This window comes from Lissotriton vulgaris, chromosome 8 (assembly GCF_964263255.1).
Source record: "Lissotriton vulgaris chromosome 8, aLisVul1.2, whole genome shotgun sequence".
In the NCBI taxonomy this organism is placed as follows: Eukaryota; Metazoa; Chordata; class Amphibia; order Caudata; family Salamandridae; genus Lissotriton; species Lissotriton vulgaris.
In genome coordinates, this window is record NC_141696.1 from 1011721512 (window position 1) to 1011742476 (window position 20965).

Genomic DNA, 20965 nt, shown 5'->3' on the forward strand with positions numbered 1-20965 from the left:
TACTAATAGGTCTGTATGTAAAATTCTGAATCAGAGTGAGTCTCAATCTGATGTACCTAATTATTATTCATTATGGAAGTTACAAGTTGCAACTCACTCCAATCGGGCACAGTCACTGGGATTGTTGCCTGCAAGAGTCAGAATGTATGATATTGCATTTAAATGAAACCTTTTTTTTAAAGCATCCTGATTTCCTTGAAGGAAAGAGGGCTGCTTTGAAAAAAGAGTTTTCTGTTTTTTGAACATTTCTCCAAGGATTTCCCCTGAACCCCTGCCTACTCCCCATAAATGTTATCAACAATTCACAAAATGGTAGGGGGTCAAAGAGGCCCCTTTATATTTTATGAATGAGTAACCACCTCAACTTGGGAGCCAGGGATTGTTCAATGTTTTGCAACCAGAATTAAGATAGCAGACCATTGATAAATAGGGTACAGATTCAGTATTTGAAAGGACCACCCAAAACATGGTTCTTCAAATTGTTATCTAGTCACACTCCCATTTAAGAAATCACTAAAACTTTACTGACTCCTAAAATGGGATTATTGTTTAGGAAATCCCTTTTTTGAAAAGTGAATGTCCAATTCTGAGTGCTAGTGACAGTAAAACTGCTTGTTCATCTGCCCCAATATAATTTGCACTTATTGATTACATTGTTGTGCTTGCTTGATACAGTGTGGGATTATAGTGTGGCTTGATTGAAAGTCATTTTTTTGAGGGATCTGGTGATCATACGGGTGCTCGGATCGTTCTGCATTCATGTTGGTGATCCACTTAAGCTTGAAGTGCAGCCAAGAAGAGGGAGATGTTGATTCTCACCAACTAATTTCTGCCAACCGTATGTAGGTGACAGGCTCTAATGTGTGGGGTTGTTAAGGTCTAGCACTTCTTTGTGGTAGGAGTGTATTCTGTTAGGGAACAGCTGGGTCTTTCCTGAATTCCCTATGGTCTTGGTTGTTTCTTATCTTTTGCAGGAGCCCAAGCTTCGTTTGGATACCCCAGCAGACAATGAAAAGTGTTTTCAAGGAGTCATGCCTAGTTACAGGTAGCCAGTGAAATGTTGGAGAAAGTGAAATAATGTGGTCTAGTTCTAGTTCAAGTAAGCTTTATTCGGCTTTTGAATTTAAAACCATAAAAGCAGCAGAGAAAAAATACAGACATGCAAAAATTAACTCAGCAAGTCAATTCAGAATTAAAAGAAAACATTCTATTTAAAACAAACTAGAACGGTTTAGCAAATCAACTATTCAAAATAATAACCCAAGATACACAGAGTCCTCCTTTTTCACCAGGTATTATGGTGATTTGGTACTCGGGGGCCAGGGTAAAAGTCATGCAGGTCCCAAATAGGAATGGAGCCATCTCCAACTTTGTGCTGGGTAGAACGTAAGTAGGGGGCAATGTTCCTGTGTTTAAATTTAATTAAAATCAGATCTCCTGGAACGTCTTTTGGCAGAGAACCAAGCCACCCCACCCTCCCCACGCTCAGTATCCCGCCATATAACACAGATGGTAACGGTCTATTGTTTTTGAGCCAAAAAATGGCTTTATTCAGTAGGTCCTGGTGTAGTTCACGTTTACCCGGGCTGAGTGCAGGGACCCCAGATAGAACGGTAACGTATGGGGCGGATTCGGGGGGTAGATCAATTCGATGCCTTCTTTCTGGAACTCTATGAGGGGCATGTTTGAGATTAAGAGGAGCATTGCGACCACTTAGAATGGATGGTATAAAAGGGGGGTCACAAGTTGGAAGTATACTGGAAGCATTGTTCACAGACCTTTCATGAGTGTTAGTGAGGGTAGAGCATGTGGGTGTCACGGTGTTAACAGTTAGTTGATAGGACCTTATTACAATGTTTTCGATCCAGGTCAGCCTGTCCCCCAGATCATTAATTTTTTCGACCAGTGGTGAAAGAGCAGTGTTTAACAGCCGTTCGATTTGGGCCAGTAGGGTCGAGTGAAGGGGGGATACGGGGTCATTTGGTCGAGTTTCAGCCTTATCCAATGTAAATAGGACTGGGTTTGGGGCGGATAAATGGGGGCTGCAGATATTTATTTGAGGGGGTGTTGTTTCGGGGGATGCGGGGGGAGTGCAAATTGCTTGGTCAGTGTCTCTACCCGCTATAGGGGGAGTTAGTACATCCTGGACATAGTTTGTGCCACACATGGCATTCAATTCTTCCCAGATGGACATCGTAATTGGGAGACAGGATGCCGGAGACGACAGTATACAGTACAAAACGGTAGAGATGGAAAGGATAGCGCCTGACTGTACCTCTTCCTGTGATGGAGCCAAGTGTAGTGGCCCGTCCCGTCCTCCTCTGGCCTCTGAGGGCCACAGAGGGCCAGCCCTTTGCCCGGGCTTCGCCCGCGCGCGTCCCGCGACGCGGGAGCTCTGCTTCAGATTTAGGCGCCGGCGGGCGCGGGCACAGCGTCAGCGGCGTCCTGGCCGCAAGTATTGCCGGGATTTGTAGTCCCCCGGTCAGGAAACACTGCGGAGGTGACCCGGTGTCCCCCGTGGGTCTGGGTGCCTGTGTTGCGGCGTGGAGGTAAGGAGCGTCGTCCTCCGTGCTCCGCTCTATGCCCCTAGCTCAGTCCTCTGCTCCCCAGGAGCTCTGCTTCAGATTTAGGTGCCGGCGGGCGCGGGCACAGCGTCAGCGGCATCCTGGCCGCAAGTATTGCCGGGATTCGTAGTCCCCCGGTCAGGAAACACTGCGGAGGTGACCCGGTGTCCCCCGTGGGTCTGGGTGCCTGTGTTGTGGCGTGGAGGTAAGGAGCGTTGTCCTCCGTGCTCCGCTCTATGCCCCTAGCTCAGTCCCCCGCTCCCCAGGAGCTCTGCTTCAGATTTAGGCGCCGGCGGGTCATTTTGACAGAGGTGGAACAACTGCATTCTTTATATTATTCTGAGTAAGTTTTTTCTACTTGTGAAGTTTTATAGAAGTTGAGCTGCTAGTGGGCGGGGAGCTTCCATTGGTCAATGGCTTAGAAGCAGTGGCCTAGGCTAAAGTAATCTAGGTGTATCTGGTCCACATTGGGGTGACCTGGCTACTGTTAGATTAAAGGTTAGATTACAGTTCTCTAGGTCTGGTAATGGTCTGAGATAATCACTGAAAATAGGGGAAGATGATAGAATCTTGTGACACATCAGTGTTAGTGTGGAATTGAGGTGATGAGTATGATAGGAGCAGGGTGATGTTTTATCTGTTAAAAGATGTAGTAGTAGATTAAGTCTATGAGTGTTCCTTGTAGTTTAATACCTTCTAGCTTTTCATGTAGGGTGCAGCTATGTTCTGTTTCAAAGTAAGCAGAAAGCTCTAGAAGTAGTGAGTGATAATTACATTCCTGTCAATTGGGGTCTGCCAAGATGGAAGACAGTTTTAAAGTTTTTGTAGAATATGCCTGAGTTTAGGGAAGTGTAGATGATGGTTCTCTAGATGGCAGTATTAGCAAAGATGTGGAAGTCCTTAAACTAGAGGTTGGCACTGTTCAAAGGGAAGCCGGGCAGAATGCTGAACTTGAGCAGGCTTTGTATTATTTAAATTGTTTGACAGCTGGAATTAAAGTTTTCTGCCAGCAGACATTATCTTGTGCTTTGAGGCTTGATGATGGAGGTTTCAGAGCATCATTCTGTGAGATATTGTTCCAGGGTATTATGGTTCATGACCAGATAGTGTACAAGGACATCATACAGTGCTTGGCATAGTGTGATCTTGAAAGCAGTGTAGGCTGGGCTGTTGAATTAGGAGAAGACATTGAAAAGTTCCTTCAAAATACCTTATTCTTAAGAGTGCCAATAGGAGTCATGGCCTTTTTTTTACTTTGATGGACAACTTTCACACTGTTGTGTGATGGAAAAGAAGCTTGTCATTGTAGTCATTTAACTTCTTCTATTGATGTTCCAAGTGTCTGTAATACTTTATTTTTACATTTTCTGTTGAATTAATGTGTGTTTATCAACATTTTGAGGTTGAGGAGATCTTAAGGGGTCAGTCAAAGCCTCCAGATATTCTTACATTTTCATGTTATTGGGATGGCAAGGATACGATGAGCTGATTGGTGAATGAGATGAAGCTGAGCTTGTTCCGAAGTCTGTAGGTGGACTTCTTGCTCGTATATATTGCACTGGTAGGACAGTAAGCATTTAATGAAATACAGTGTTGTTCTTTCCAGTTGACCAGATGAGTTCTAATGACTTTTGCAGAACCCTGGTGGAAAAAGTTCATGTTCAAAGTTTATCCCACTCAGTCTGTTGGTACAGCGATGACTTGGATGTAGTTGAGAGTCCCTAGGTTTGACATGAGGGATCTTGCCTGCATGTGTGTATGGTTACTCAAACAAGATGTTCTTGTCTTCGGTTTGCAGAGGTAGTTGAGGAAGGGCCCATTGAGGAAGTATCCTCAGAAAGGCAAGTTGTTTGATTGAGGTCTGCACATCAGTCTGAATACACAAGTGATGGCTAGTTAGGTAAGCAATGGATGGAATGTTGATTCATGTTCAACAGCAGTAACCTCCTGAAAACTCATACAAAAAAGCGCCCAGACTAATGAAGCACTTCAATAATGTATTATAGTTGGTGGCCTCTACAAGTGCTAACAACAGAACACTTCATGTTGGCAAGATAGTAGGAAAAGGTAAAAAATGTGCACAGGTATTAGCATTGTGGAGAGCCATACACATCATGTTCTTTAGATGCTCACTGTATATGGGCCTGTTGTTTCAGTTTATATCCATACAATAGATCAAAAGGCTTGAGTACAATTGAAGATTTTTCCTATAAATAGTTGGGTCCATTTTCACTATATTTTTAAATACAAGTTGGTGAGCCAACTAGATTATACCTTCATGTACAGTTTGGTAAATGTGATGCATTTTAGACATTTGTGTAGTATAAAAAGCCCTTGCTGCATGTTAGAGGATAAAAGGATATTAAGGGGGTGATGAGGAGGACAGTCGTAGTAGCTACACACTCTTGCTCAGTTTCTCCTCGGAATGACTCCTTTCCCCATGCCAATGTGCAAAGACAAACACTGTGCCAATGTGAGCGAGATTAGAGAAAAAAATGGAGATAGGTGAAGCCAGAGAGAGACAGAGATAGAGAGAAAGAGAGAAAGAGAAAGTCAGTCAGCAACCAGGAAAAGAGCAAGAAAACCCCTGTGTGCTTTAATGTTAAGAAAATGTTGACTTACAATTGTACTTCAAAGAGTCTTTAGTTAGAATCCTGCTTATTTGTAAACTTCATTGTACCACCCTAGTTCTGCTAAAACATATTGAGCCAAAGGGGCAATTAAGATAGAAAAACAGAAAACAAGAAAAGGCACAAGATTGAGGGAATGAGAAGGGTATCCTTGTAGATAGAGCATGCCTTCCAAAAGAGTTAGTGTCTCCATGGGCAGAGAAACAGTGCTTTGGGTGTTGCCACCAGTGGAATAAAGCTGAAAGCAAGAATTGATGGTAATTCAGAAATAATGAGGGCTAGGTGGATCAGGAGAGGGAGGAGGAACATTTTGGGTGACAGACAATATTGAGAGAAATTGGATGGGAGAGTAAAATGGGGCATTATTCAAAAGATGATAAAGAAAGCCGAAAAAAGCCCTTGATGTTGGTAGACTGCCCATTCACTTCACTGCACAGCATCTAAAGGCAGACCTGTATTGATCCTCCCTCTAGTAGTAATAGTAGTTATATTTAGCTGTCGAGAATGTAAGAGGGATAGTAGGAGAGAGAGATGTTTTATGAGGTGACATAGGTTATCAGGGTTAGGGGGGTGATGTATTTAGCAATGCTTTAAGAGGGACAGAGCAAGAACACTAGATTATCAGGAGGGGCAGTGTTTAAAATGGATATAAATTGGATAATAAGAAGTGCAGGAATTATCTGCTGTGGAGTTATCGCTTTCTCCTCAGAGCAAACAGATTGCTAACTCGTAAACTTAAATGAGATTGGGATTCTCTTTACATGGCCTCACTATTGTACTCAATTTCCTGATTACCACTGAATAGTTAGAAATAAAGTAATGATCACACCTGTTTTTCTAAATCCTTCCTAGATTTTTTCTGATTTAACCCCATCACTTCTTCTAGAAGCTAACCCTATGTATTCACAACTCATTCTGGTAGTATCATGTAATGCTACTACTAAGCATCCCCTCAATAAGCTTTATTTCTTGGCTCACCCACATACTGTGATGGGAATATACTTACCACATAATCTGTAAAACCATTCCACTGACTCATATTATTCTTCATGCGCTATTGCTAAATATTTTCCAGAAAAGTATTACTATTTATTAATCTGTACCTCCTAGTGTTCACGGGTCTGGGTAAGCTGAGGTATAGGTTATGTGCTGCCATGGATATTCATTCACTAAAAACCAAGAAGAAGAAAAAATTATATGACATGCCTGTGACTGCGAGTATCATCCTAAATTTACCCTTTGTCCCACGCTAAGCTCTTGAGCAATTAGCTATTTTCTGTCCTAGGAAACATACCTAGGTGAAGAGAAATAAGTGTAAACCAAAGAAAACTACTTTTTGACCCGGTCTCTTCCCTCAACAACTATGGGATGAATGGTTATAATGGCGGAGCCCAGCGTGCAAAATGCAAACCAGAGCTACAATTTTCTACCCTGGCAGCCCCTAATTGACATGTGTGAAAAGGAGGTCGCCATGCATAACAACACTTTTGTGCTCAGTGTCTATACTTTGTGTATGCTACTACAGAAAGTCTTTCCATACTTGGGTTAAGTTTCAGACTCTAGGACTACCCAAGCATTTAAAAGGCAAGAATATAGGAAGATTGTTGGATAACTGTAAGACCTGTCAGACTTAGGGTGGGCTCCCCCCAAACCTTTTGACTAAGTACCTCCATTTATGTGCTGAAATTTGATTATGTTGTACATGTGACTCTGTACACATTACCACTGCTAACAAGTGATAAATTGATTTTGCTCATGTTGAAGGAAGTGGCCCTTAGGGGCCACTGGGGTTACTTACAACCACCTGCTATGCTTTCCCAAGTAATGAAGAGTCGGTCAGACAGTGGAAAATACAAACATACATTTATTAGCAATACTCTGCAGAGGAGTCCAATCTGACCTGTACCCTAAGATGTCTGTTACTTTCGCTGCTAATAACGGAACGGTTACGTCATGAGCATCGGTCGAGCTGTGCTCATGACGGAACCGTTCCGTCATGACCACAACCATTTGCATGGGGGGCTAGCACCGGGGGGAAATATCCATCGCAAGGATGAGGTTAAGGGACTGGCCCTCCAACAGTCTACAACACGTTATGAATCTTCCCAAGAGCCTCCAACCATGCCCACAGTGGCAAGTTACCGGCCTGGGCCGAACATGAACAAAGAGAGCACAGAGTGATGAGGTGCCACCTGTCAGAGGGGTACATGCTATTGGCAACTCAAGGTTACTGCGCTGAGCCTCAGCTTCTCCCAACGTGGGAGCAGAACTACACACTCGGATAGGTATGCAAGGGCAGAATGGCCTATTCATTAGTAAGTCAAGAGACAGCCTTGAACAGAAGAGAAAATAATAATGAAATACAGTGTTCTGCTGAGGCAAGCAACACAAGTAATGAGGCCTAGTTCAGGCACAGTCTAAGCAGCCTAATAAGGATTACGAAATACGAAATGGATTCACATTCGCAAACTGAAGCCTGCACATTAAGAGAATAACTCAGTGGGTTGTATTACGTGAATACAAATGGTGCTTATTTATTCACACACTGCTAACCTAATATAGCATGAAACGGGTGCTTTGCAGGAATGGGAATTTCAAACCAAACAATGTTACTAAACATGGTATGTTTAATTTACTTATACGTTTCTTGTAGCATGGTATACTCTTAGACATGTCATCCTTAGGGTGGTCACCCCCAAACAATTTGCCTGCATACCCCCTCTGAGACTTACTACTCTCATAGGTTAACATTGGGAATTCCTTAATACACGTTTGAGCTGTAATTCCTGATTAGAAAGGTGTACCTGCATAATGCTTTATATCTTTGGAATGGTATTTATGAATCCTCATTACTGGTAAAATGGGATTTAACCTTACCGTAGGAAAATGGCACTCTCTGAAGGGTCACCCCAAAAGTTTTGCCCTTCCTCCTCCTCTTTTTCTGATCTTCTTTTTTTTGGCTTTATAATTTTGAGTACTTTACCACTGATGACCATTGCTAAAGTACACAAGCTTCTCCACTAAATATTGTTTTTTTACTCAGTTGATATATTTAGCTCACTTGCAAGGCCCTTGAAAAGTGGTGTACCATATAAAAAAAGGCCTGTAAATCAAAAACTACTAGAGGGCCTGCAGCGCTGAATGTGCCTCCTACACTAGTAGCCTTTCAAATCTGTCTCAGACCTGCCATTGCAGTGCCTGTTTGTGCTGTTTACTGCCACTCTGACTTGGCATTTACAACTAATTTCCAAGCATTAAACTCTCCTTTTATTAAACATAAGCCACCCTTAAAGTAGGCCATCTGTAGCCCTAAGGACACAGTGCTGTTTTTCACCACTCAGAGGTCTACTCCTCTTATAGACCAACATTGGAAATTCCATAAAACAATTTAAAGCTCTAATTCCTAATCAGAAAGGAGTAGCTGCATCATGTTTTATATTGTTGTAATGGTAATGATACATACTCTTTAATTGTAAAGTTGGAGTTAACATTTCTATTTTAGAAAAGCCACTTTTAGTGGGCATATCTCTGCTCTTACTAGTCTGTGTGCCTTGCAGCCAGCATATTTCCAATACACATCTAGGGTGGGTGCAGTTACACTTTGTGCTTTCCCATAAACACAAAGGGTACTGATACTCTGGAGCCAGTCCTGGAAAGAAAGGGCCTGAGTGCACTTCAAAGGCACTTCCTTAAAGTCACCCCCTGTTCAAAGGCACAACTGGGTATAAGTACTGGGCCACTGACTCTACCAAGATTGTACACTACTGGACCTGTGAAGAACTTTGCAGGAGTAAAGTCTGCTGTGATATAAGGATTGCCATTCTGCTTGACTGCTCATCTGGAAGAACGGTTTTTCTGCTTGGATGTGCTGCCTACTGAACTCTGCCCAGCTGAGGACAAGGACTGGACCCATCTCACTTGAACCTAAAGTGACCCCAAGACCCTGCTGACTTGCTCCCCGTTCTGCAGTCTCAGAGTCATTAAAGATTTCTTTCTAACTCTGCAACAGCATCTGGACACTACCATCTGTGAGTATTGCCCTGCAAGTTGGTTCCAATCCAGTCTGGGCACTTGAAAGTGAGCTACTGCAGTGCAGAACAAATTAGGATTGATGCAGTGATAACTTTGTGTCTGTCGGAACGAAGGCATTGCCCTTCAATCCAGGAGCTGATCGATGACATAACTGTGCATCTTGAAGACAATGTCTTCATCACCTGGCCGGACGAGAACTGATGCATCAAGTCTTCGATGTTGATGCTTCATCGATCCAAGGTACTTTGTCTGGGGCTCCTGCATGAGTCTTGTACCCAGCCTGCCCCCCTTCACAGTAAACCTGAACTTTGGATTTACCCCAGTCAAATGCGACCTCAAGAAACCCCATAGTAATATTTGCTTCTAAGAACTATATTTTTATTTATTCGGTAAAAAATGTATACCTCTTGTTCGACTTATTGGATTTTGGTCATTTTGGTCCTGTTTTTCGCATACAAATATATTCTTTTGTTCTAACCATGTGTGGAGTATTTTTGTGGGGTTTTCGTTGTGTTATTTTGTCTAAGTGTTGCGCATATACTTTAGACATTTCCTCTTTAGATAAGTCTGACTGCTTTGTGCCAAGCTACCAGAGGGTAAGCACAGGTTCTATTTTAGTGTGTATGTAGCTAACTCTGACTAGAGTGGTGGTTCCAGCTTGAACAGGGCGCATACTTTGACAACCAGAAATCCCAGTTCTAACACATTCTATTTTAAAAATGCCAGCATAGTGTTAAGCACACTCTAATTTAGTGAATTTCTGTGGTTCATCCTCCAAGGGATTGGGGATGTTGGTTGACCAGGGCTCACACCAAACTCAACCAACAAGCCAGTTTCCTACATTGTGATTCACAAACCTATTTGATGTGTAAAAAAGCATTTAAAAGAGACACAATGAGTTTTGTGATTCATTCCAAATCACGATTAGGCAGGGGCTTCCTATATCAGAGTCAAAATGGTATGTATCAATATTAGGCAACCAAAATTGCAGTTGCAAACCAATGATCAGTTATAGTCAACTTGAAGAAGATGACAACTGATTAGCTTGAGGTAAGATGTCTCCTTGGGACATCTACCCTTTTGTGAATTGTATTGCAGCCTTCTGAGAGAAGGCAGTGGATCACTCTCTGCTTTCTCGAAGTTTTACCTATAGACATTCGGTCTGCTTTCTAAAAAAAAAATACCATTTGCGAATGCAAACACAGGGAGTATAATCTGCTGTTTCTTGCAGGCCTTCATCCTTGTGTTTCAGCTAATCCCTGGGGTCTCAAATACCAACTTGTCTTACCAATATTAATTTTAAAGGTCATTCTGCGACTTCTGCGAGATTTTGAGATAGTACTATAAGTACATAGATCACTTCACAGACTCATAGAAATTTGGGGCACGATTTACAACAACTTTTGCAACTGTGTCTTAGTACATCAGAAAACTTGCCCCCTGAATGGAAAAGGCCACAATGCAGCAAACAGTGGCACGTTGTGAATTTCTAATTATGGAGTACAAACAGTATGTTGGGCGGCTGTCTTCTCCTCCTGATGTCCCCCACCTGACGAAGCTGAGGGTAAGCTTTCAAATATTTACAGCTTAAACTATGTGCATTCCTAGCATCTACCACTGGAAAACCATAACCATTCTATTGTGTACAGTGTGTGCAAACGACTTGGGCAAGCAATTGCTCTACGCCATGGTTGAGTAACATCCATTGACCAACACCTCTCCCCTGTGTCTCACAATGCATTCCAATGCTCGTTTTGAGATTCGTAATGGTAATTATGAATCACAAAGGCTTTTTGTTCTTTGCAAAGCCACATGCAAAGATTTGCAAAAGTAATGTATTTTGTGCTTTGTCCTGTTTACTTTAAGGCTCAGAACTTCGTCTTTGAATAAAAGTGCGAAGCTGAGGGTAAGCTTTCAAATATTTACAGCTTAAACTATGTGCATTCCTAGCATCTACCACTGGAAAACCATAACCATTCTATTGTGTACAGTGTGTGCAAACGACTTGGGCAAGCAATTGCTCTACGCCATGGTTGAGTAACATCCATTGACCAACACCTCTCCCCTGTGTCTCACAATGCATTCCAATGCTCGTTTTGAGATTCGTAATGGTAATTATGAATCACAAAGGCTTTTTGTTCTTTGCAAAGCCACATGCAAAGATTTGCAAAAGTAATGTATTTTGTGCTTTGTCCTGTTTACTTTAAGGCTCAGAACTTCGTCTTTGAATAAAAGTGTGAAATTTTTTCTTAAGAGAAATATATATATATATTAGTGATACCAGCGATTTTCTCTACAAAATTAAAGACATTAAATGGGAAAATCACTACTTGCTGATTGCTTTAGATGTATGTGCATTATACACTAGTATTGTTCACTCTGATGGATTGAATGCACTAAATTTCTATCTACAGAAATCACTGGGTGACATGGTGAAGCACCAATAAATGATATTGGAAATGGTGGATTTTTGTTTAAATAATAATATATTCACTTTCAACAATGTGTTATACAGACAATTGCAGGGTGTTGCCATGGGGGCCAGCTTCTCTCCCAGCTATGCCTGCCTTCACATGGGCTGGTGGGAGGAGCTGGTCCTCATGGTCAAGCACCGTGCAATTATGGAGTGTCACGCAATCACATGGTTGCGTTTTATAGATGATTTATTTGTAATCTGGGAAGGCAGCATGGAATCAGCTGAAAAATTTGTGGAAGACATTAATAACAATGAACTCAATCTACATTTTACTGCCACCATAAGTAACTCATCTGTAACATTTTTAGACACCGAGATTTTTGTTGAGAATGACAAAATTGAAACTAGACTCCACCGTAAACCCACAGCGGGCAATTCAACCCTACATGCCAAAAGTTCTCATGTGAAACATCTAATTACCAGCATCCCATATGGGGAGATGTTGAGACTTAGGCGAATTCACAGTAGGGAAAATGATCTGATCACAGCCCAGAAAGCGAGTAAAATCAGATTTTTGGAGAGAGGCTATTCAGAAAGAATGATTAACATTGCCATCTCCAAATCAATGACTATGAATAGATCAGAACGTTTATATAATTGCCCTAAAAAATCCAGAACCGATGTGGGTCACGCAGATAATTTGAATGAATTCAGAATTATCATCCAATACAGTGCCCAACATAATCAAATCCAATACATCATCAACAAAAACTGGCCATTGGTTCTCTGTGATCCTGTAATTGGGAAGGATCTCCCTAAAAAACCATCTATTACCTACAGTAGGGGTCAGTCAATGAAAGATATACTTGTAAAAAGTAGCCCTGAAATTATTGAATCTAACAATTGGCTCCAAACACATGGTGGGTTCTTCAATTGTAAGGTCTGTAAAGCTTGCTCACAAGCAGTAAATAAAACAGGCTATATATCACCTTTTGACCTTAAGGAACACAAAATCTCAAAAGTCCTTACATGTAAGACAGAGTACGCTGTCTATGTCTTGTCATGCCCCTGTGATTTGCTCTATGTGGGGAGTACTAAACTCCCCGTGCATAAAAGAATTTTACAGCATATCAGGGCAATAAACAATCAAGATAATACATATCCGGTGGCAAGACACTTTAAGACTAAGCACAACTCCAAGAGCACAGAACTAAAGTACTTTGTGATTGACTGTGTTCCTCCAAATAAAAGAGGCGGGAACAGAGAGGAAAAACTTCGCCGCCTAGAGACTCGCTACATTTTAGAACTCAATTCAAAACAGCCTTCAGGGTTAAATAACACGGAGGACCTTTACACCTGTCTCTAAAAACTTTTCCCGGCACTGACAATTTAAAAATTTTTAAACTTAAAACTTTGAATGTGAACTTTTGCCTCAGGGATGTGTAAATATACAATGAACTAATTATTTTTATGTCTTTTAGATATTTATTGATATATTTATATATTTATGAATGTACATTTTTAGGATTGTTTCTCTTTGTACGCATGTAGCCCTTGTAAATATTCTATATGGTGAGTGAAACTACAATTTTTTAGTCATCATTTAACCATTTTAAAGGTTTTATTCATATGACGTTCATTTAAATTGTTTTTCTTTGCACACATGAATTGACTTTAGGAGCACACATGCTTACATAAGAGAAATGTATTGTACCCATCCCGAGAGAATAATGGCGAAACTATTTTAGAATGTTATCTTGTATTCTAATTGTACTCAACATTCAAGGCTAGAACTCATGTATTTGCACTGACAAACAAACTAAGGATTTGCACTGAGAGTTATATCTATAGCTGCTATCCCCTCCCCTGCCCCTTGTAAACACATGGCACTTTATAATAATATTGTTACGTGGCTAATTTAATTATCACCGGGGCCCCGGTTGGTAATTAACAGGTTCATTTTGGTCACTCTAATATAAAAAAAGAAATATTTTCTATAAAAATTGCAACAGGGAAAATGCAACTAAATAAAAAGAATATTTTTGTCATCAGTAACTAAAGACAATCAATGCAGTGCGCTGCTTTTAAACACAAAATCATCTTGTGGGTTTATAAGAAAATTTCTTTTGTTCTATGCACTTGCACTTCAACATTTATACAGGAATTTGGCAATTTTTGGATTTGGTTTTAGCTATTTAAACGACCAGCACAAATGAACACATTTTAATGTTGATGTTGTATATTAAAGGTTAAACATTGGTAGTTCTCTTGAACTACAAAAGTCTTCCATATCCATGCTAGTTTCAGGCTGGAGACATGTGACCTTGCCTATGTGATTATTTAAGCCAATTCCGTCTGTGTACTGTGTCATGTGATCAAGCGCTCTGTGAAGCGCGAAACGCGTCATGGTGATTTTTTGAACCCAGCACGAAATAAAGACTTAACTTCTGCACCGATCTTGGGCCCGTATCTGTTTCTGCAGTTTGTGAAATTCTGCGCAAGGGACTCAGACATCCTTGGAATATATATATATATATGTTGGATCGGAGGTGGTTTCCTGGAGTGACTGTCGATATATATATATATATATATATATATATATATATATATATATATATATATATATATATATATATATATATATATATATATATTCCAAGGATAATCCGGCTGCAAGGCAGGCTCAGCTCGTCCTGAAAACACGGACACGGACCCAAGTTTTTGCAAGGTGGTTTATTTGGTGTTGGTGCTCCCAGCCATCATTATATATATATATAGCAGCGTGATCAAGGGCAAACTTGCCTGAAACGCGTAGCTGGTCTCTGTTAGGTTGAAGTAAAAACAACTTATGCTGATTCTTGGTGGTCCGTCTCCCTCGTTTGCTGGCGTGCGTGGCTGCGGCTTGAGACGCTGAGAAAGTCGAGGAGGAGCTACAGTTGTATATATATATTTATATATATATATATAATATATATATATATATATATATATATATATATATATATATATATATATATACATACATATATATATATATATATATATATATATATATATATATATATATATATATATATATATATATATCAGTAGCGGTCGGCAGTAGGTGTTTCTATAGGGCGGTGACGTGGGCAGGAGGAGGGGCAGGGTGGGGGGAAATAATGTATGGATTACGGAGTTTTACAGGTAAGTAAACATTTAAATACATAAAACGAATTTCGTTGCGCACACTGCATCACATTTGGTGATGCAGTGTGCGCAACGAAATTCGTTTTATGTATTTAAATGTTTACTTACCTGTAAAACTCCGTAATCCATACATTATTTCCCCCCCACCCTGCCCCTCCTCCTGCCCACGTCACCGCCCTATAGAAACACCTACTGCCGACCGCTACTGATATATATATATATATATATATATATATATATATATATATATATATATATATATATATATATATATATAGTTCTGGCAGTTTTCAACACTTGCACTGTAAAGTCAGGGGCTATTTTTGTGAATGAGAGAAATAAAATTGGTAATATATCACATCCAGCAGAGGAAAGCCAATGGAATTTTTTCAGAAGCAATCTGTAGCTGATTGGTATGTTAGCCGAGCTTTCATATGTTGGCAGGTCAGCACTTTTAAATGCCTTTAATGTACCTGACTACTTTTACAAAACACATGTTTCAGCCGGTCGGAGACAAAGAGGTTGTGCCTGATAATGGATAGCCGATCTGGGAAAGTCTTCTCAAGCAAGGATAACACTTGATACACACTCCCCTGGGTCTTGGGAGCTACATGTTTGTGCTGACAAAGCAGCAAGCGTGACACAAATATGAATCAATGCCTTTTGCTTGGTTGGGAATTTAAAGGATACAGATTCGATGGAGGGGAGCTTATCAATCAGGATCCCAACATACAGGAAATAAATGCATTCTACACATTCTATGAGACCCTTTGTATCACGAAATGGTGAATTATTGTTTGGAGCTGGGTGGGGGGAGGTGTTGATTTACGCTCTTCAGTTTGACAACAGTGCACATGAATAATTCACCTTGTACCACAATCACAACCTCAATATGCTCTGTGATTTAGAGATAAGATACCTGTAAAATCAAATGTACAATGTTTAGAACACAGAAAAATAAACCTACGGTTGTAAGTGATACTCGAAAATTATAGTAGAGGGAGAAGCTGACACAAAATAAACTCCTAGGACTCTTTTTTATCAACTTCGGCCTAAGGCAACATTTAACATTTACAGATCATCTTTATTAGCGCCATAATGTCTCCGAAGAAGGAGGTTGGAAACTAAACCGCACGTCTGTTGGCAAAGAACATTTCTCTTCGATCCCCTCCACTATACTGTAGGATTTTTTAAAGATTTTACAAATGTTTGACAAAATTAATTTCCTTAACTGTACGCTCACCCAAGCCAATAAAAATGAAATTCTTGAAATATACGGTTGTCTTTCACATATATTTATACTTAGCATCTTGATTCGGCAAGATGCTAAGTGGATTTAGTTTGATTCAGGCCGAATGTGTAGATGAGAGTGGCACAGCTGCCTCAGATCTGTATACACATAGCAAACGTTTTACCTAGTACACCAAACAAAGAGCGATTTAGCTGCTTCTGAATGAAAATATTGTAAATGACAAAATACTTGCTTGGATAGTGATGTAGTGCTAGATGTACGAAGCCTTCTTTCATCTGCAAACAGCTTGATTCCCATATCGGGCTATTTGCAAATCCAAAAAGGCTTTTTCTAACGTGTCAAACCCAATATGAGATTTAGTAACACATTACCGAATCTCAGTTTGAGTTTGCTGCCTAATAAAGATTCATTATTTAGAAGGGGCATGTTCAAGGCCTGCCTTTAAAATACAAAATCATAGTGGTATGTATTAATATTTTGAGACTAAAATGCGGTCACAAAACATTCATATTTTACCTCCAACTTCAAGTTGGTAGTAACCCATTAACAAATGTGAATAGATCCCCTTGGGACACCTTCCCCTCTGAAAATGTCGATAAAAAACAAATGAAACTATTTATTTTTTATTTTTAAAAACATCTGTTTTCCTTTTTAAGGAAATCAAACTGCATTTAAAAAACATTATTGTTTTATTTAAAAGTAATCACAAACATGGTGGTCTGCTGACCCCAGCAGACCACCATCCCTGTTTTGACAGTGAAACCTAGTGGGTCACAAATTGCAACCTATGTCATAAATGTTCATGATGTAGTTCGAATTGCGATCCACTGCAAATCGGTAGTTTGCAAAACGACCTATTAGTACATAGGTTGCTTAGCAAATTTCCAGACTTGTCGCAAAAATACTGGGTGCAAATTGCTACCAGTATTTTGCTACTAGTTTAACATACGTCTAGCCCTTAGTCTCTAGCAGCACTTTGAGCTGACTGCAAATCCTTCCGAATAATAGGAAACAAGGGGCAGAAAGTGGGCATATCCTGCCTTCCTTAGTACTCAAATGAATATATCTGAGTGCTTGGAATTTAAACTTGCTGACAATCAACTTGGTATGTTGTTAAAGCCTACCCAGAACAAAAGCAAATATTCGTCATCCAATTGTTGTCCCTAGGTAACCACTTCACCATTCCTCACGGCAGCTGATGACATGCTATTAACTGCAAACTTCGACCACTTAATGCTCTCCCAATGTTAGTTGTTCAATTTTACCAAGATGTATTGTATTTTGTGTCTAAAAGTAGTGTCAAGAGGGAAGTGGCAAAGATGTCGGCGAGGTAGGACGTGTCTTGCTGCCTCTCCCACCGACTTCCGCGTAAAGCACCAGCCCTCGGCTGCCCACAATCTCAGGAATACCGGGAAGAGGTACCCCAACACAGCACAACCTCTAGGGAGCCCGGGTTACACGGAGACTGTGACTGCCGGCACTGTAGACTTCAGTGATGGCCCTGGTGCTTGGGGGCCGCTCCGCTCTGGCAGCGGCCCAGCGCGGGAGAATGTAGCGGCCTCTTGAGCGGCCCGTCCCCTTGACCTGGAAATAGTGTGCAGTATTGCCAAGCTGGTACCCCGCTGGTGGCGACTCACCTGCGTGCCGCAACTCCGGAACTGGGGGGTGTGGCCCTTGAGTGACGAGGCCTGACTGCAGATGCTGGCCAGAGAGACCTCTCCGCCATCTCGGCCAGAGGTGCTGAGACAGGTTCGGCTCCAAGGTGAGCGACAGGGGGTGCAGCCAAGACAGCTGCTGCACCCTCAGGCTGGCTGCACCACAAAGGGGGGAGAGAGTGCAGCAATCAAGGCTCAACCGCAACGGAGTAGCACAGGACGGCGGAGAGACAGAGTGGGCCTAGCCACGGGCCCTCCGGGAGGCCACTGCGTGTAGAATCCCAAGCCTGGACTGTGCCTTGGCCCAGCAGCCTTGGGTGCTATGTGAGGGGGAAGCCTGCGGTTTGGAGGGGAGAGGGCCTACAAGCCTGCGCACATCAGCATAGAGACTGAGATGAGGCCTGAGAAAACCTCGCCGCACGCACATGCACCGCTACGAGGCAGCACATAGCCGGCACTGCTGCACCCTTCTGGGAATCCCTGAAGACCACCCTGATCACTAACTGGTGTCTCAGTGCTGCAGGGCATCCTTGGATTAGAGGACCAAGCTCAGGAGGAGAGCGGTTGCAACTGGAAAATCTCGAGTACAACCGCCATTTGAGATGGTTGCCGAGCGCGTGGCCCAGCACCCTACGGATGCGACTTGTGGGTGTGTCGTACGGCCCCCGCTCTGCCCTGGTTCTGGCCTAAAACCCCAGAGGACACTCACTGCCTTCTGCCTGCTGCCGGCGGCCTCCTGCCAGGGTCCAGTTAGGGGTGGGCAAAATTTGTGTAATCGCGTTACGCAAATCTCCGCAAAACCGTAAAAATCTCTGCAAAGAGGCAGAAATTCAGCAAACACGCGGAATTGCTTGTTCGCGATGCTTTTTTGCTGTTAGTAATCTCTTGTTGCATGCTCGGGGGGAAATATCTTGTGAACACGCATTTGAGAACGCGAACAAGCAAAACATTTTGTGAAGTCGCAGACCGCAGAATTTTGGGCAATTTTGCGTTCTCCGCGGAACGCGAAATTACCCAAATTCCGTAAATTCTGCAAACGGAACGAAATTTAACGCCCAGGCCTAGGTCCAGTCTGAGCATTGAGCACAAGGCCTTCAGGCTCTGGAAACACCGGCACAACAGAAGCTGAGCCGCAGCGTACCCGAGAGCGCCACATGGAAGTCCATCCTCTGCGTCGGACCTAATTCCTGGAAGGGTGGCAACCCTGAGCCAGTGTTGATGCAGCAGGGTGGGCCCGGACTCAGACACTGATCAACAGCATCTGGCAGTGGAGACACTGGCAATATCAGGAGCCCGCAAGTATGAGAAGGGTAACACCGGTGGTCGCACTTCAGCCCGGCGGGAAAGCCGCCCAGTCAACCCTGTTCTGCAGCACACAGAGATTGCCTCAGTTCAGGACAGGATTTTAAGCCTCCTAGGGTGGTTGGTAACCAAGGTGCTGATGCGCAGATAGAGTAGCCTGACTGCTGGCAGTCGGATTCTCTGAGAGGCCACATACGGAGTTTCCTTGCATCCCTAGTCTCGTCGGGGTTTCCAATCTCTGGGTCCCGATCGGTCTTGACCCTTCTGCGCCCACTCCACTCTACCAGAACACACTATGACCTCTACCCGGGGAAAGAAGGATAAGACATTAAAGGAACTATTCACACATCGTCAGGGTGGAGCTGCGGTGGATCACCCACTACTGGGTGATCCCGCCACTTCGCAGGCGGGCAGCACCAAGGAGGAACCAGTGACGCAGGCCTTCCTTGAATCCCTATTCATGACAGATCTGCAAACTTTCAAGCAAGATCTCACATCCTAAATCAAGGACATCGGTAAACACATGGACGACATTGGTGAGTGAGTTGTTGCTCTGAAAGACAAGGGCGATAATAGAGACACTGAACTGACTACCCTACAACAGGAAGTCTTCCGTATCCATGATCAACAGGTGGACTTGCAAACGCACCTCGAAGATTTGGAGAACTACTCCTGTTGACATAACATCAGAATCAGAGGTGTGCGAACAACCGAGGCGGCTGGTGATATCTTCAACTACGCAAGAGAACTTGTTAATCACGTCTTGGGTAACCCACCCAACACAGTCTTCAAAATAGACAGAGCACACAGGGTGGGTCCCCCTTGCTCTGGTAAAGCCCCTCTGGCAGACATATTAGTGTGTGTCCAAGACTTTTGTACGAAGGAGGACATTCTTCGCAAAGCCAGATCCATGCACCCGATTGCCTTCCGAGACCAGACCCCAATCCTCTATCAGCACCTTGCCATGCTCACCCTGCGGAAATGCAAGATCTTTCAAACTATTACTATGCACCCGCGTCAGCGCAACATCTCAAATTCCTGGGGCTATCCGTTCTGACTTATCTTGCTATTAGATGAAAAACTCTATCAACTCCGCTTCCCCTCTGAAGCAAGTCACCTGCTAGGAGTCAACATTCCTGAGGAAGCGAAGACACACAACGCAATGGCGGCAGCAAGGACCCTGATGTCACTCAGAACGACCTGACTTGGCGGAGAACACAAAGGGGCAGCAGGTGGTACTAGAAGCCCTTCCAGAGGCGTTGGCAAAGATGCAAACCCCATTAGCACAGTATGGGCTGCCTGTCCTCTCTTCCTCTTACATTGGGGTGGGTTGTGGGAGGGCAGGGGACAACTTTTACCACACTATAGTCCCCACAAAGATCTTTTCTCGATCGTCCCTGGATGATGGATTGAACTTTGAACTTTTAATCCTTTTGTTTGACTTTGTTATGTCAGTTTATCAAGGTTTTTTGTTATTTGGGACCCTTGTCCACTGCTCCCTGACCTCCATAGGCTTGGTGTTAATATATCGGGCCCAATCTGCACTTGTAAAGTGGTCAGCGCACATGGACTCAGTCATGGATCCCCCAGCGCATACTATGCTCTGAGACAGCTAGATGCCTCTCACTAATCTCAAGATTCTCATGCTTAACGTGAGAGGGTTCAATAACCCCATCAAGTGTAGGGCGATCCTATCGTATTTAGAGAGTACCGGTGCGGACATCTGTCTCCTACAGGAGACACACCTGCTCTCAAAAGACTGTCATCGACTCAGGTCTAGGAAAGGATTTCTACCCAAGTGTTCTACTCCAGGCACTCTTAGATGGCAGGGGTTGCATTCTTAATTTCATGGGCATTTAAGGAGAAGGTGGTACAAGAGGTGGCAGAAATTAGTGGCAGGTTGCTTTCCTACCAGTTTGCGGTTT